Genomic DNA, 18987 nt, shown 5'->3' on the forward strand with positions numbered 1-18987 from the left:
GTAGTCTAGTGAAAGTAAGAGATGAAACAAATAGTTAAATAAATAAATGAAAGGAAAATAAAAACAATTTCTAGAATGTGTCTTCTGCGATCAATTGATAAAATGCTTGCTGTCACCCTGGTCTAGTTTGAAATGTTGCTTTCATAGGATCACGTGAAGGTATCTGAGAAACACTGTCACTCTTTTTGCTTTTTCTATCTAATTAAAAAAAATAAAAAATCATCAAATTGCTGCCTTGGTATTGGCTCTTTGTGATCTCTAGATTTGGTACTGTACGATAAGCCCTGGACATAAAAATTGATCTGAACCACAAGGTTAGCAGTTCAAACTTACCAGTTGCCCTTGGGAAACACTATACCATGTTACTGTATCAAGACCTACGTGACAACAAGATGTTCAAATAAAATAAAAATAATTATTTATAACATTTATTCTTATTTTATTGTCAAATTATATTCCTTTGTTAAATTTGCAGCAACTTTAAAAAAAAAAATTAATCCAGAGATGATCTTTAAAAGCAGGTTCATTCCTGAAATTTGTTCCAAAATGTGTACTATTTTAGTCCTATTGAAATATGTATTACAAGCCTCATTAACTTATTTTCAAGTTTATCATGCCAAACACCAAAAACTCCATCTGTAATAATGCTGAACTACTTTGAACTACATAGAAAGATTCATTTACAAAATTCCTGATAACAAAGTAAATTATGTATTTTTGTTTGTTTATGTAAAGTTCCGTGGAGTCGATTCCTGTCAGGGACTGGCCTCGACATAGGGGTTCGGGACATAGGGTTTCGGTTCACAAAGTGGAAATAGAGATAGCAAAAGAGACACAGAGACGCAAAGAGAGAGATAAAGAGGCACCCCGAAACCAGGGTGAATGCTGGACTGGCAGCATTGCAAACATCTCAGCCACAAAGGCCGTAATATCCTGCATAGTAAATATCTTGGCTAAACAGGCAGTATGGTTGCAATGCTAGACTGAGCCCCCTGCATGCTGTAAAGCACTCCTTGCCAGTCGTAATGCCCCTGGATTCATTCTGTGCCTTTGTTTTATTTAGGGGAGGTACTTTACACAAAGCTAGGAGGGACTAAGACAAGGTACAGCTGTCAATCTTACTTTTCCAGACCTTCAGGCAACTTTACATCATACTTTGCAGGTTGGAATCTCATGACTGCAACTTGGTTTCTTAAGCTTAATTAACATACCTTTTAGCACCTAGCCTCAAATGGGGGGAGGAAAAGGAGGATTGGGAGGATTCCCATTGTGTCAGATACCCGGCCCAGGTTCTTCAGGAAAAGAGGCACCTGGGTGAATAGGCAGCACCTGGAAACACTCTAGGGAGGGCATTTCTATTGTCCTAAGAATAGAGACCGGGGAGCCACCCAATTTACTTTGAATGAATTCTCTGAGGGAAGAACTTTGCCTGTTTGGAATTTTACAGTCTTGGCTTTTAGGAAAATATTACATTTATCTGTGGATAACAAGGGCTTCATGTCTGCATTTAATAAAACATAACTGGACACTAAGATAAAAAACAATTTACTATGCCTGCCAGGTGCTAGAATCTGTTCCTCAGAGCCTGCGGCTTGCAACTCTTGGGCCCTGTGGGCCTTGAACTTCTGACCAGGTTTACATGGTCTGCAACAGATTCCAACTCAAAACAATCCCATATTGGGTTTCTGAGGTGAGGCTGGTAGGTTTGAACTGCCGACTTTGAGGTCCAAACCATCCTTGCGGTCCAGGGCTTATCCTACAGCACCACAGGTATATGTATATAAATGTGTCCTGCATCAAAATTCACCAGCTGCTCCTTGGAAACCCTATACAGGATCACTATGAGTCGTAACCAATTGGACGGCACTTAACAACAATATATACATATAGAAAGTTAAAGATATTTGGTGATTATAATATATTTTCTGGCTATGTAGAAATTAAAACAAAAACAACAATGTGCAATATGCAATTTTACTGAAAAATCATAAATTGCTCATAAAAATAGGTTTATCTGTTTATTTATGTAAGTTAAATACATATACATAGACACAAAGTAGAAAACTATAGAATTTAACATAACAAAACCATAAAAAGCAGTTATGGATTTGTCAATAAATTATGCAGTGAGGTCTTACTTTTTTTAATTTTATTTTTATATTTTTAGTTTTAGTTTCTATGACATTTATTTGAAGCAAACTGGGTTATTATCTGTTTTCTGTGTTAAATAGACACACTTTTAAATCAATGAGATAAAGAAGCTCTACATTCTTAATTACATTTAATGTTCCAAAACACTTTTTATAAACCTGATTTTATACAAAAACAAAGTTACAATATCCAAATGGCTGCTAAAGATTAAAAAAAAAAAAAAAAGTGCATAGTTTTATTCATACTACAAAGCATCCAACATTCAGATTTAACAATTAGACATGCTTCTGGTTGTTTGCTTTTTTAAATTTTTTATTAAAAGCTGAAACCAATTTGTGGAGAAAAAAAAGGAAAATTGAGTTACATTGAATACATAGACATTATAACAGAAGGGTATCTTGTTTAATTTCACTTTTTTTTTTTTTTTCTATTCCTTTTGTCAAGATACAAAATGGATCAGAGAAGATGCCCTGTCCTTGGTTATTCTCACCATAATTATCACTAAGTAATTATCTAATCCTCAGAGTAGATTATTTTTTAATTAAGAAAGGAAGAAAGGCATTACTCCTGTGGCATTTAAATTGAATTTCAGCAATAAAAACCTATACCATGTTATTTTATAGTAAAGTAATAATTTATAGGATATACGCAGTAGAACCAAAGACACTAGCAACAAGAATTGGAAAGAAATTTATGGATCAATATAGATTCAGATCTCAGAATGGCAATCAAATTGATACATTTCTTATGTGTTCAGTGTAGACTTAAGATCAACTATTCTTTCCTAATATATTTGAGTGGAAATAAAGGACTTTTGACAATTTATGAAACATCCATTAAATGATGATACTGTTGTTAGGTGATTCTGAGTTGTTTCTAATTCATAACCTTGTTTACAATAGAACAAAACATTCCCCAATCCTGTACCCTTCAGAATTGTTGCTAAGTTTGTGCCATTCTTATAACCATTGTGTCAGCTCATCTCATTGAGGGCCTTCCTCTCTTTCGCTGACCAAACATGGTATCATCTTTCAGGATTGTGTCCATCCTGATAACATTTATCTCAAGTTACTGTACATGAGATGAAGTCTCCTGGTGTGATGCTGCAGGTTAATGTACTGGACTGCAAAGTTGGTTTGAACCACAAGGTCAGTGGTTCAAGCTCACCGGTTGCTCCTGGGAAACCCTATACAGGGTTGCTATGGGTTTGAACCAACTAGATGGCACTTAACAACAATAATAATAATTCTGTCTATATTACTTCCCAGACAGAGTTGTTTGTTCCTCTAGCAGTATAGTCAGTATTCTTCTCTAACACCATAATTCAAAAACACAAATTCTTCTTTGGTTTTCCTTAATGACTGTCCATATTTACAATGAATATGAGGTGATTCAAAATACCCCAGATTGGGCCATCTCCTCACTAGTCCATACAATGCCATCTTTGCCAAATACAATATGTTGATTTATTGACTGTTGCTTACATAAATGTTGATTGTGAACCCAAGTAAAATGAAAACCATGACAACTTCAATAGTTTCTCCAATTATTATGATGGTGCTTATTGATCCTGTTGTCAGTATTTCTTTCTTCCTTTTAAAAGTAAAAGAATAATCCTTACTGAAAGCTGTTGTCCTTGTTCTTTATCAACAACTGCTTGAAGTCTTCCTGGCTTTTAGCAAACACAGTTGTGTTATCTGCATATCTCAGATTGTTAAAAAGCGTCCTCCAATCCATATGCCGTATTTTTCTTGAAATAGTCCAGCTTCTTGGATAATTTGCTCAGCATATAGATCAAATAGGAGTCCTGGTATGGTGCTGCAGGATAATGCACTGGACTGCAAAGCCAGTTTGAACAACAAGGTTGGCAGTTCAAAACTGACCTGCCATTCCATACAAACCCTATACAGGGTTTCTATGAGTCACAATTTGTAATAATCCAAACAATGGAATGTCTTTGCATTCTCAATAAAACACAAGTAATCATATTGTTGGAGTGCTGGTGTGGCACTATGGATTAATGCATTGGACTGCAAAGTCATTTGAATCACAAGGCAGGCAGTTCAAGCTCACTAGCCACTCCTCAGAACCCTATACAGGATCACTATGGGTAGGGATCAACTCAATGGCACTTTAACAGCTACAGCAATCATACTGCTAATATTCTATGCTTTCAGCCAAGATCCATGGGACATCAGCCATGAAATCATTAGTTTCAAGTTCTCTTATGACTATGGTTTCCATTTCTTATAATTTACAGTTTACATACTACTGTAACCATTTTTTAACAATCTTCAGCAAAATTTTATTTACTTATGATATGAATGACATTATTATCCAATAATTTCCACATTCTGTTGGATTAACTTTGTTCAGAATGGGCACAGGTATGGATCTCTTCCAATTGGTGGGCCAAGTAGCTGCCTTCCCAATTTAGTAGCAGAAGTGAGTGCTTCATGTATTGCATCTGTTTGTTGAAACATCTCAACTGATAGTCCATCTGTTTCTGGAACTTTGTTTGTTTGCTTATGCTTTTAAGGCAGATTGGGCTTCTTCCTTTTGTATCATTGTTTCATCATAGGCTATCTCTTGAAATGGTTGAATGTCAACCAATTCTTTTGGGTATAGTGATTCTTTGTGTTCCCTCCACCTTCTTTTGTTGCTTTCTGTGTCACTCAATATTTTAATCATGTTGTTGTTATTGTTGTTAGGTGCCATCGAGTTGGTACTGACTTATAGCAAACTTATGCACAGCAGAACGAAACACTGTCCAATCCTGGGCCAACCTCACTATTGTTGCCATGCTTGAGTCCATCAATGTTGCCACCTGGCCAATCCATCTCGTTGGGGTCTTCCTCTTTCTCTCTGATCCTCCACCTTACCAAACATGATATCCTCCATTGACTGCTCCTGCCTGACAATATGTCCAAAGTATGAGAGATGAAGTTTGGCCATCCTGGCCTCCAAGGAGCACTCTGGCTGCACTTCTTCCAACACAGATCTGTTGGTTCTTTTGGCAGCCCATGACACTTTCAATATTCTGCTCCAACACCATAACTCAAATGCATCAATTCTTCCATGGTCTTCTTTATTTACTGTCCATCTTTCACATACATATGGGGTTCTTGAAAATACCATGGCTTGGGTCAGGCCCACCTTAGTCTTCAAGCTGACATCTTTGCTCTTCAAAACTTTAAAAGGTCTTGTGCAGTAGATTTGCCTAAATGCAATACGTCGTTTGATTTCTTGACTGCTGCTTCCATGAGTATTGATAGTTGATCCAAGAAGAATGAAGTCCTTGACAACTTAAATCTTCTCTCCATTGATAAGAATGTTGTTTATTGGTCCAGTGGTATGGATTTTTGTTTTCTTTACATTTTACTCATAGAGCCTTCAATATTGCAACTTGAGGCTTGAATTTTTTGTTAGTTATTTCAGCTTTAGAAATGCTGAGTATATTTTCTATTTTTTATAATTTTTTATTTTATTCTATGCTATGTGTATTATAGTTCTATAATGCTGTTACCAAACAAACAAAAAGCCCAGAAACCTAGAGTTTTCCAGAGTTCATTCTGGGTCCTCAGTGAGGAAAGTAGCAGTTTAATAGTATACAAAGTTCAACATTGTCTTGTAGAAAAAAAAAAAAAACTTTACTGAATTATCAACTTCAACGATTGATTTCCAGACAACATTTATAATATTAATTTTGGGTCTAAACGCTATGAGGACTAGCTGTGCTTATATACTATTGGGGAAACCTTTGTCCCCATTTATTATCTTTCCCTTGTATGCAAACCCAAAACTTACTGTAGTTTTTAAGCGTCATCAACTATGTTCCGACCTATATAGGCTTTCTGGAAAGCAGATGCTGAGTAATCAAATTTTAATAAAAGATTATCCCTTAGTGGTACCGATTTATCCTTAAAATCAAAGTGTCATCTTTGGAGGCCCAGATTGATGGGGATATGAAAGAGAAATAACATGGCAACCTCAAGAATTTGCAATGCGTAGGTATTTATAGAAAGAATTTTCTCTCTGTCAAGTTAGGTAACTCTCTGTGCCCTTTCCAAAGGTCAGGAGCTCCAAGGAAGATGAATTACATATAAGTAGAACAATCTGGCATCCTTTATGTTTAAATTTCTGCTGACACTAATACAATTATCTCTGCCCTTTTCTTCCATTTTCAAATACTTTAAAAGAGATCTTGTTTTCTTTAAAAAGAGTTCATCAGAGCTTATATGCAAAGAATATTCCTATTCTTATTATTAGGTATGTTATGATATTTTACAAGAAAAATCAGTTAGAACAAAACTGCTTCATAACTGAGTTTTGAAGTAAGAAGGGAATTTCTCAATGTATAGCAGAGCTCCAAAATATTTTAGTTGTAAAAGTACTGGTGCAATAGCTATATTAATGTTGTTGTTGTTAAGTATCGTCTAATCAATTCTGACCCATAGAGATCCTATATAGGGTTTCTGAGGAGCAGCTGGTGAATTTAAAACTCTAACCTTGCAGTTCAAACTGATCTTGTGATTGAGGGCTTATCCTATAGCACCACACCAGGACTCTGACTATATTAATAGTTTATTGCATTCAGACTAGTATATATTATTATACAGTAATCAATACATTTATTTACAAATTAGAGAAGACATTTTATTACTAATGTTTTATTTCCCTAGTTGCTCAATTATTGTGTGATCACCTCTATAAACTACTAGACTTACTATTTTGCTCTCTGAATACTTACTGACTTTGTTTATAGCAACACATTGCTTGCAAAACATAGACTACTAGCTAATAGTCAAAGTGACTATTTCTCTTCTTGCAAAAGCCTGCATTACATAAAATCATCAAGAAAAATTAAGTTAGTAGACATAGACAACAAAATGCACTCTAAGTTCATTTGTATTAGTACATTCAGAGCTGACAGTCAATTTATTGTGGAGACAAAGATTGATATCATAAAAAATGTGAGAAGAAAAGCATTTTCTAAAGCAAACATGATGATGCTATATATAAAGCAGATTACATGAAATATCAAAGATTATACTTAATTGCTTGAAATAGTCTTTTTAAATTATGCAGTTACTATACTTTTTAAGAATTCTTAAAATTATCAAGAGATAATTTTTTTTTATTATGAATATGTTGTTGCTGTTAAGTGTCATCAAGTCAATTCTGACCCATAGTGACCCTGTATAGGGTTTCCAAGGAGCAGCTGGTGAGCTTGAACAACCAACTTTGAAGTTCAAATGACTTTGCAGTCAGATGCATCAGCCCACAGTGCCACACCAGGACTCCATTATGAATATAGGGCCACTTATATAATTAGGAATTGCTTCTACAACAGTGGAAATAGCAACTGGATTTTTTGGAAGCAGTATTTTTAAAGCAAGCAAGTCATAAATATATTCTTTATTAATCACGTAAGATAATATGAAATTTGCAGTCAAGATGTCTCAACTTAGATAAAATTTTCTGAATTCTAACTTTATGATTATATAATATTGTGTATAGCAGAGCGCTGGTAGCGAAGTGGTTATGCAGGGGCTGTAACACACAAGGTCAGCAGTTTGAATCTACCAGCTGTTCCGCAGGAGAAAGATAAGGCTTTCTTGCTCCCATAAAGATTTACTGCCTCAGAAACTCTGTACAGTGTCTCTGAGTCGAAACCAACGCCAGGGCATATAACCACCACCATAGCAGTTGTTAGGTGCCTTCAAGTTGATTCTGACAGCTAGTGATCCTTTGCACAACAGAATGAAACACTGTCAAGTCCTGAGCCATACTCACAATTATTGTTATTGCTGTTGCCACTGTGTCAATACATCTCATTGGAAGTCTTCATCTTTTTTGCTGACCCTCTACTTTACCAAGCATGATGTCCTTTTCCAGGCACTAGTTTCTTCTGATAATATTTAAATATAAGAGATGAAGTCTTACCATCCTGACTTTTAAGGCACATTCTGGTCGTACATCTTTCAACGGATTAATTCTAGCAGTCCATGGTATTTTCTAACAGTCCTTAGTACATTCAACAATCTTCTCCAACACCATAACTCAAATTCATCAATTCTTCTACAGCCCTCTTTATTCATTGTTCAACCTTCCCATGCATATGAGGCGATTGAAAATACCATGGCTTGGATCAGGTTCACCTTAGTACTTAAGCTGATATATTTGCTCTTCAACATGTTAAAGAATTTAATATGTCATTTGCTTTCTTGATAGTTGCTTCCATGAGTGTTGATTATGGGTCCATGCAAAATGAAATGCTTGACAACTTCAATCTTTTCTTCATTTATCATAATGTTATTCATTGGTCCATTTGTGAGGATTTTTGTTTTCTTTACATTGAGGCTCAATCCATACTGGAAACTGTGGTCTTTGATCTTCATCAGTATTTTAAGTCCTCTTCACATTCACATTCAGCAAGCAAGGTTACATTACATGCATATCACAGGCTCTTAATGATTCTTCCGCAAATCCTGATGCTATGTTCTTCTTCATATATTCTAGTTTCTCAGATTATTTGCTCAGTGTACAGATTTAAAAAAGTATGGTGAAAGAATACAACCATAGTCCACACTATGCCTGTTTTTAAAACATTGAGTATCCCCTTGTTCTTTTTGAATAACTGCTTCTTGGTCTATGCACAGGTTCCTCATGAATATAATAAATATTCTGAAATACACAATCTTTTCAAAGTTATCCATAGTTTGTCATGATACACACAGTTGTACAAGTAAATATCTTTCTGGTATTCTGTGCTTTCTGCCAAGATTCATCAGACTTCAACAATGATATCCCTGAATCAACTTGATTTTTTAAACAGTTCCTTGTCAATGTACTATTGCATTATCCTCAGAAAAAATTTACTTGAATATGATATTGTCTGATGATTTCTGCATTCCATTGGATCATCTCTCATTGGAATGGACATAAAAATGGACCTTTTCCAATCAGTTAGCCAGGTAATTCTGTCTTCCATATTTCTTGGATTAGATGAGTGAGTGCCTCCAGTACTTGATCATTTTATTAAAAGATTTCAATTTGCATTCCATCAATAGATGGAAGCTTGTTTGTTTTTTTTTTTGTTTTTTTTTTTAACAATGCCTTCAGTGCAGCTTGGACTTCTTACTTCAGTACCTTAGATTATTTATCATATGTTAACCCTTGAAATGGTCAAGCATCTGACACTTATTTTTGGTACAGTGAGTGTGTATTCCTTCCATCTACTTTTGATGCTTTCTGCATCATTCAATATTTTGCCCAGTTGTTGTTGGTAAGCACCATGGAGTCGGTTCTGACTCATGGTGACCCTGCACAGGGTTTCTGAGGCTGTAAATCTTTATGGAAGCAGAACACCTCATCTTTCTCCTGAGGAACTGCTGGTACTTTTGAACTATTGACCTTGAGGTTGGCAGCCCAACTTATAACCACTACACTACCAGAGCTCCTTATTTTGCCCAGAGAATACTTCAATATTGCAAGTCTATGTCTGAATTTCTTCTTCAGTTCTTTAAACTTGAGAAATGATGAGTATGTACTTCCCTTTTGATTTTGTAACTTCAAGTCCTTGCACATTTCATTTTAATACTTTACAAATGAGTTTCCATTTGAATTTTTCTGTTCAGCTATTTTACTTTTTATTTCTTCCATTAACTTTAGTGACCTCCCCAATAATTTACATTTCTATGACAAAATTTTATTTTTAATCATACTTTTAATTCCAGTTTTCCAGTGATCAAGTAGTACAATACAAATTACTGTGATATTACAATTTTTAAATAAACACAACTTTTATCATAAAGTAATATAATATATGGATGATATCAAATAAGAAGAAAATAAAATCCACTGCCAATCCCAATATTCTAATATTCAGATCAGAACCGTCTAATCTTACTTATTAACCTGTAGAGAAGATAAACTCCTATGTGGTGCTGTAGAATAAGCACTAGATTATGAACCATAAGATTGGCAGTTCAAATCAACTAGATACTCCTTGGAAACCCAGTAGAGGATTGCTATGAGTCAGAATTGACTGGACAGCACTCAACAAAAACAAAATTGGAGTGTGGTGACTCCATAGTTAAGCATTGGACTGCAAACCACATGGTTGGTGGTCGGAATCCACAAGCTGTGCTTCCAGAGAAAGATGAGGCTTTCTTATTCCCATAACTATAGTCTTGGAAATCCTATATGTGGTCTCCATGAGTCTGAACTAGTTTCATGGCACTGAATAGCAACAACTGCATAATAAAAATTATATAATTCTCTTACTGCATCTTAAAAAATAATTATGTGTGTTTTATGTGCTATTATGTATTTAAACAATGTTCCTAACGATAAATATTTTAGCAACTTCTAAATCTGGATTTCTATGAGGTGTTTTGTGAAATGCATCTTTGTGGTTACTTCTTTTCTCTCATTCTTTAAAAGTCTTTGATATCACTCCCAACTGTACTTCAGAAAATTTGTGCCAAGCAGTTTTTACAAATGGCTACTTCCTTACATGCATTCATTATCCTATTATACATGATTTTGTTTTAATTTGCTTTCCTAATTTGAAAAGGTAGATTTCTAAATATGTTCATTGAACTTCTGTAAAAAAATTCTCTTTCAAGTTAGTTTTCTGTTTCTATTAGCAAAGTCAACATTTGCTAATCAATTTGTAGGCGTCTTTTATTAATTTTATTCAATAGACTTTAGAAAGACATCTTATGCTGAAGTATTTGAAATCTTCAATAGTAAATGAATGTGATTTTTACTTTTGACAAAAACTATTCCAATGAATGACTACTGTCAGATGGCACCAGAATATTTTATATTGAAACATTATAAACAGCACCAGAAATTGTCAGATAGTACCAGAAAATGAGCCCTTCAGGTTGGAAGACACTCAAAATGTGACTAGGGAAAAGCTGTCTCCTCAAATAAAGTTGACCATGAAGACACAAGTGGAATAAAACCTTCAATACATTCATTTGCTGATGGGAAACAACTCAAATAAAGAGAAATGACTGCAAATATCCATTAAATATTGGAATATGGAATGTACAGATTATGAATATAGGAAAATTGGAAATTGTAAAATGAAATGGAACACACAAAATTTGGTATCCTAGTGATTAGTGAACTGAAATGGACTGGTATTGGACATTTTCAATATGACAACCCCGTTGTTTCCCATGCTGGGAATGACATGACATCACATTCACCATCAAAAATAATATTTCAATATCTGTCTTGAAGTACAACGCTGTCTGTGACAGATTAATGGCCATACGCCTACTAGGAAGACCACTTTATGCCAGTATTATTCAAGTTGTGCACCAACCACTGAAGACAGTGATGATGAAATTGAGGAATTCTACCAAATTCTTCATCCATCAAAACAAAGTTAGGGGTAGACTGTGGAACAAATTATCAATTGCTTATATGCAAGTTCAGACAGAAGATGAAGACAATTGAAACAAATTCATAACAGCCAAAATATGGCTTTGAACATATCCTACTGGAAATTAGACATCATCTGAAGAACATATTTGATGCATTAAACAGTAAAGACCAAAAAATAATTGTGGGATGACATCAAGAACATAATACAGGAAGAAAACAAAAGGTCATTAGGATAATAAGAAAGAATGACATGATCAAAATGGATGTTAGAAGAGACTTTGAAACTTGCTGTCTAGTGTAGGGATGCTAAAGCAAATGGAAGAAATGAGGAAATAAAAAAGCTGAATTGAAAATTTCAAAGGTCAGCTCAAGAAGACAAAATTAAATATAATGAAATGTGCAAGGCCTGGAGTTAGAAAAAAAAAAGGAGAAGAAAGCACTCAGCATTTCCCAAACTTTGACAAAGAATAAGGATCCAGGAATTGATGAAATACAAATTGAAATATTTCAACAAACTGATGCAGCATTGGAGGCACTAATTCATCTATGCCAAATAGTTTGAAAGACAGCTACATGACAACCTGACTGGAAGAGATAAATATTGAAACCATTCCAAAGAGAGGCAACCTAATGGAATGCGGAAATCATCGAACAATCTCTTTGATATCCCATGTGAGTAAAGTTTTACTAAAAGTAATATAGAGATGGCTGCAACCATACGTTGACAGAGAACTTCCAGAGGTTCAAGCAGAGGCTGTGGAATGAGGGATATTATTATTGATGTCAGATGGACCTTGGCTGAAAACAGAGAATATCAGAATGATATTAACCTGTACTATATTGCCTATGCAAAGGCCTTTGGTTGTGTGGCTCATGACAAGGTTTGGACAGCATCACAAATTATGATTATTCCAGAACACTTAATTATTCTCATGAGGAACCTATTAAAATAGATCAAGTGAACACCGAATGGTTTAAAATTAGGAAATGTGTGCACCAGGGTTATATTCTATCACCATAATTTTCAATCTGTATGCTGAGCAAATAATCCAAGAATCTGGATTATATCAAGAAAAATGTGGCATCAGGACTAGAGGAAAACTCATTAACAACCTACAATATGCAGATGATACAACCTGGTTTGCTGAAGGAAACAAGAACTTACTGAAGAACATCAAAGATGTTTGGTATGGATTGCACATCAATATAAAGAAAACAAAAATCCTCACCACTGGACCAATAAACAATTTCCATTGTGTGAATCATGACAAGCTATGGATAACATTGCAAAGTATGAGTATTCTGGAACACTTAATTGTGCTCATGAGGAATCTGCACCTGGAACAATGGGCAGTTGTTTGAACAGTACCTGGGAATACTGAATGGTTTAAAATTAAGAAAGGTGTGCAACAGGGTTGTAGTCCTTCACCATACTTATTCAACCTGTCTTCTGAGCAAATAATCTGAGAAACTGGGTTCTATGAAGAAAAACATGGCATCAGGATTGGAGGAAGACTCATTAACAACCTGAGATATGCAGATGACACAACCTCGCTTGCTGAAAGTGAAGAGGACTTAAAACATTTACTGATGAAGATTAAAGAACACAGCCTTCGTTATGGATTACATCTCAATGAATAGAAAACAAAATCCTCACCACTGGACCAATAAACAACATTCTTATCAATGAGAAAAGATTGAAGTTGTCAAGGACTTCATTCTTCTTGGATCAACTATCAACACTCTTGGAAGCAGCAGTCAAGAGATCAGAAGATGTATTGCATTAGGCAAATCTGCTGCACAAGACCTTTTTAAAGTGTTGAAGAGCAAAGATGTCAACTTGAGGACCAAGGTGCGCCTGACCCAAGCCATGGTATTTTCAATAACCTCACATGCATGCGAAAGCTGGACAGTGAATAAGGAAGACCGTAGAAGAATTGATGCTTTTGAGTTATGGTGTTGGAGGAGAATATTGAAAGTGCCATGAACTGCCAAAATAACCAATAGTTTTGTTTTCGAAGAAATGCAGCCAGGGTGCTCCTTGGAGGCCAAGATGGCCAAACTTTATCTCTCATACTTCAGACATATTGTCAGGAGGGACCTGTTGTTGGAGAAGGACATCATGTTTGGTAAGGTGGGGGGTCAGAGAAAAAGAGGAAGACCCCTAATGAGATGGATTGGCCAAGTGACAGCATTGATGGACTCAAGCATGGCAACAGTAGTTAGGTTGGCCCAAGATCAGGCAGTGTTTCATTCTGCTGTGCCTAAGGTCGCTATGAGTTGGTACCAACTCAATGGTACCTAACAACAACAACAAATACAAATGGAGAAAACATTTGAAATTGTCAAAGACTTCATTTGGCTTGGATCTACCATCAACAATGGAAGTTGCATTCAAGAAATCAAACAACATATTGGATTAGGCAAATCTGCTGCATAAAATATCTTTAAAGTATTCAAGAGCAAACATGTTACTTTGAGGATTATGGTGAATCTGACTCAAACCATGGTATTTTGAATAACCTCATGGGCAAGTGATATTTGGACTGTGAATAAGGAAGACCATAGAAGAACTGATGCATTTGTGTTATGGTGTTGTAGAGAAATATTAAAAGTACCATGGACTGCCAAAAAAATAAACCAATCTGTGTTGAAAGATGTACAGCCAGACTGTTCCTTGGAAACCATGATAGCCAGACTTTGTTTCTCATACTTCAGACTTATTATCAGGATGGACCAATTCCTAGAGAAGATTATTGTGTTTGGTAAAGTGGAGAGTTGACGCAAAAGAGGAAAAAACCCCAAACGGATGAATTGGCATCATATCAGCAGCAATGGGCTAAAATTTAGCAACTATTGTGAAGTTGGCTCAGGACCAGAAGTGTTAGTTCTGTTGTATATAGGGTTGTTGAATTGGTACCAACTTAATGGCACCTAACAACAACATACCTGATATGAGTCTACTATCTAGAATATAAAAGAACACTTACAACTTAATAACCAAAAAAGTCAAACACATCAATCAAATATTAGGAAAGGGACATGTATTAAAAAATGTATACAGTGGGCATATCTCATTTTCTTTGCTTACTGCATTGAAAATTCCCAAAGTGTGGAAATGGCTCCAGTTTTTATCTTCCCACTTCTCCATCCTCTTTGCCAGGAAATCTGATGGTATACTTTCAAACTCTGGCCATCCAGAGCTTGGTGAAAGCTCACTAGATGTTCAGCCTTCAGACCAACTGCCCATGCATCCTTTTGGTACCCTTTCTCACACATTGTAATAACACCTTGTATCAGACTTCTAAATAGGAAGACACCCGTTCCTTCTGCCTCTTACATTCCTTGAGGCTTATTGATTTGCTGAAACTATTTATAGAATCTCATAGAGAATATACTACAATTAGAACTACAGCTTTATCACTAGCAAAAAAAGATACAGCTGATGAGATATAGGGTGAAGTCTGTGAGGGGTTACAGGGCAGAACTTTTATGTTCCAAGGTGGACATGCTACCCTTTCTCTTGCATGGTCACCAACTAGGCAATTCCATCTGAATCAGACTTATCACTCTTATTGGCCTCACCAATAGATAGATTACATCATGCTCCTGAGGTTTAGTCAGCATTCATTAGGATAAGGTGTTGATGTGGCTTTAAAAAACCTAGAATAAAGGCAAAATTTCTTTTCATACTTTGAAATACTCAACTGACATTTTACTAAAGACAGAATAAAATTACCAACAAGCACGTGAAAAGGTAATCCAGGTTGTTAGGAAAATGCATGTCAAACACACAATGATAAAACCTTTTACTCCCACCAAGAGAGCAATTATAAAAAATAAAAAAATTTTAAAAAGTAAAACAACAGATATAGGTGAGGATGTGGAACAGTTGGAATCCTCATCCATCACTGATGGAACTGAAAAATTGTACACTTGGAAAATATTTCGGTGGTTCTTCCAAAATTTAAATACATAATTACTATATGATCCAGTAATTTTGCTTCTAGGTATATATTCAATTCATTGAAAGCAGAAACACAGACAGATACAAAGAACACAAATGTTCTTTGTAAAACTATTCACAATAGTTAAAAAGGTGAAAATAATGTAAATGTCCGTCAAAAGATGAATTGATAAACTAAACGAGACACATATATAGAGCAGAACATTAAAAGACATGATGTCTTGATGCATATCACAAGGTGGATGAACCTTGAAAATGTTATACTGAGTGAAAATATGTCAGTTACAAAATGACACATTTGCATGATCCCACTTAAATGAAATATCAAAATAGGGAAATGTACAGAGACCAAAGTTTGTTAGTTATTTGGGGTAGACAAAAGAGTCAAAGAGTCAAAGAGTCACTGTTTAGAAGGCATTGTGCTTCTGTTAATTGTTATGGACTGTGTGTATGAACAGTATGGCTGGCTGGCTGTGTGCTGTGGAGTCGGTTCCAACTCATAGTGACCCTGTACAGGGTTTCCAAGGCTGTAAATCTTTACAGGAGCATAACGCCTCATCTTCTCCCGCAGAACAGCTGGTAGTTTCGAACTGCTGACCTTGTGGTTTGCAGCCCGATTCGTAACTACTACACTACCAGCTCCTTATGGACATATATAATATAATAATCATAATTATTGTCACAGAAATGTATGTATAAGAAATATCAAAATGGAATATATATATATATATATATATAAAATAAGGTAATTCAAAAAAGTTCATGAAAAAATAGAATTGAAACATAATAGAATATTTGCACTTTTTGAAGTCTCTCTGTCTCTCTATCCAATATATATATAAGATAAGCACTGGATTACTAGCCACAAGTTTGGTGGTTCAAACCCACCAGCTGCTCCTTAGGTACCCTTTATAGAATATGCCCTAGATATTCTATATAGGGTATCTATGTGTCTGAACTAACTTGATGACCTTTAACAACAACATATAAATACCTCAATAAAAAATACTTGAATTTTTAAAAGAATGATTAAATGGAAAAACAAAAAATGGAAATTAATTTAATATTTTGAGAAATCTAATTCCCTAGATGTATTTTTTCATTGTTAACTACTATTTCTTGAATCCAGTTACTAGTAAGTCTAGTAAACAGAAAATTGTTTACTATAGAGATACCATTATATATGAATACCATTAGAACACCTGCTAAAACTCAAGAATCCGTATTTTCCAAAATTGTTTGACAGAATTTTAGTGCCTTTAAGATGTTAAGTTCCCCACCCCACACACAACTTTTTCAAGGATATGATAAGTGTTGGCACTTCAAAATAAATACTAACTATACAGTATTTTATGTAAAACTGATTTTGTAACAAAGATATCAGTGTTTCCTGAGCTGTTTTAGAGAAAATGCATATTGAAGAATATGTTGGTAATGACTGGACAACAACTAACAACAACAACAAAAACAACAGGAATTTACTGAAGTCATGGGTTATGGAATCAGAATGAAAGACTGACTGAATTCTAGCATCACTGCTCACTAGCACTGTGAACCAGGTAAATTGTTGAACCTCTCTTTAGAACATTTACTTCATTTATGAAGTGAAAGAATACCAATATCTACCTTCTAGAGCTTTGTAAGCATTGAATGACAACAGTGCCTACATATATTCAACTTCCACATCACATTACTTATTACAGAAAGGAAAATAGTCCTCTCTAGATAACAGTTGGGGAAACATCTTCAAAGGAAGTTCAGAGCACTTAATGCTACTTTTTAAATTTACATTTCTTTCAGTATCCTATTAAATAAATTTAGTGCTTGATGCTAGATAACATTCATTTTCTGGATAAAGAAAGTGAATCTTGGAAAGATAAAATGACTTGCCCAAGGTCATGCAACTCATTTGTGGCAAAATTGATATAAGAAATCAGGTCTTCTAATTGTTAATTGAATAGCATTTTCTGTATACTTGACTGCCTCTCTTATACTCAGATATTCACATATTGATTTCCTTTCAATCTAAGGAAAAAGACAGTATGCAAAAGAACAAAAAAAATAGGAAATCAATTTCCTATTACATTAGTCATTAATTCTACCTACTATCATACTTTTGCATCACTAGTGACTCCTTTCTACTGAAACACCTCAAGGTAATGTTCTACTATGACACACAGGATTATTTTTTTGCTCAAATTATTAGGTCACCAAACTACTTTTTTCAACTTTGTACTTCTTTTCTTCCTTAGTATATAAATTATTAATGATATTTTTATAATGCCACTTTTCTTTTAAAATAAGAAATCATAAGCTTATCTTCATTTAAAAAGAATCTAAACAACTTGTAATTTCAAAATCAGTATTTTTCAAGTCATTTAGATATTTGACTAAATAATAAATTATGCTGTTGTTAAGAACTGTCTAGCAGGTTCTACTCATAGCAACCACGTATAGGGATTCCAAGGAGAATCCAGTGGATTTCAACTGCAGACACTGAGGTTAGCAGTCCAGTGCTTATAAAACAGCACAATACCAGGACTATACAATGTCGGTAATCATTAGATTATAATAGGCTAACATTGACTCATTCATTGTTGCTGTTTGTTTTTTAGGTGCCATAAAATCTGTACCAACTCACACAAACCCATCGTACAACAGAATGAAACACTGCCTGGTCCTGTTGATGATATGCTTGAGTTCTTGGCTCCTGAAACTGTGTCATTCCATCTCATTGGGGGCCTTTCTCTTTTTGTGACTGTCCACTTTACCAATTATGATGTCTTTCCCCAGGGAATGGTCACTACTGATTACATGTCAGAAGTATGACACGTGAAGTCTAACCATCCTGACTTCCAAGGAGCATTCTGGCTTTACACAGATCTGTTTGCTCTTTTGGCAGTCTGTGACATTTTTAATATTTTTTTTCAACATCATGAATCAAATATATCAATTCTTCTATGGCCTTCCTTATTCACTGTTCAGCTTTTGCATGCATATGAGGTTACTGAAAATATCTTGGCTTGGATCAGGTGCACCTTAGTCCTCACACTGACATGTTTGCTCTCGAACAATTTAAGAGGTCCTGTATAGATTAGCCTAATGCAGTATGTTGTTTGATTTTCAGACTGCTGCTTTCATGAGTGTTGATGGTTAATCTAAGCAAAACGAAGTCTTGGACAATTTCAATCTTTTCTCCCTTTATCTTTATGTTATTTATTGATGCAGTGGTGAGGGTTTTTGTTGTTCTTTACATTGAGGAATAGCCCATACCAAAGACTATGATCTTTGATCTTCATCAGTGAGTGTTTTGAGTCCTCTTAGCCTTCAATAAACAAAGTTGTATCATCTACATATTGCAGGTTGTTAATGAGTCTTCCTCCATTCCTGATGCTATGGTCTTCATCATATAATCTGACTTCTCTAATAATTTTCTCAGCATACAGATTGAATAAGTATGA

The sequence above is a fragment of the Chrysochloris asiatica genome, unplaced genomic scaffold, assembly GCF_000296735.1.
Source record: "Chrysochloris asiatica unplaced genomic scaffold, ChrAsi1.0 scaffold00370, whole genome shotgun sequence".
In the NCBI taxonomy this organism is placed as follows: domain Eukaryota; kingdom Metazoa; phylum Chordata; class Mammalia; order Afrosoricida; family Chrysochloridae; genus Chrysochloris; species Chrysochloris asiatica.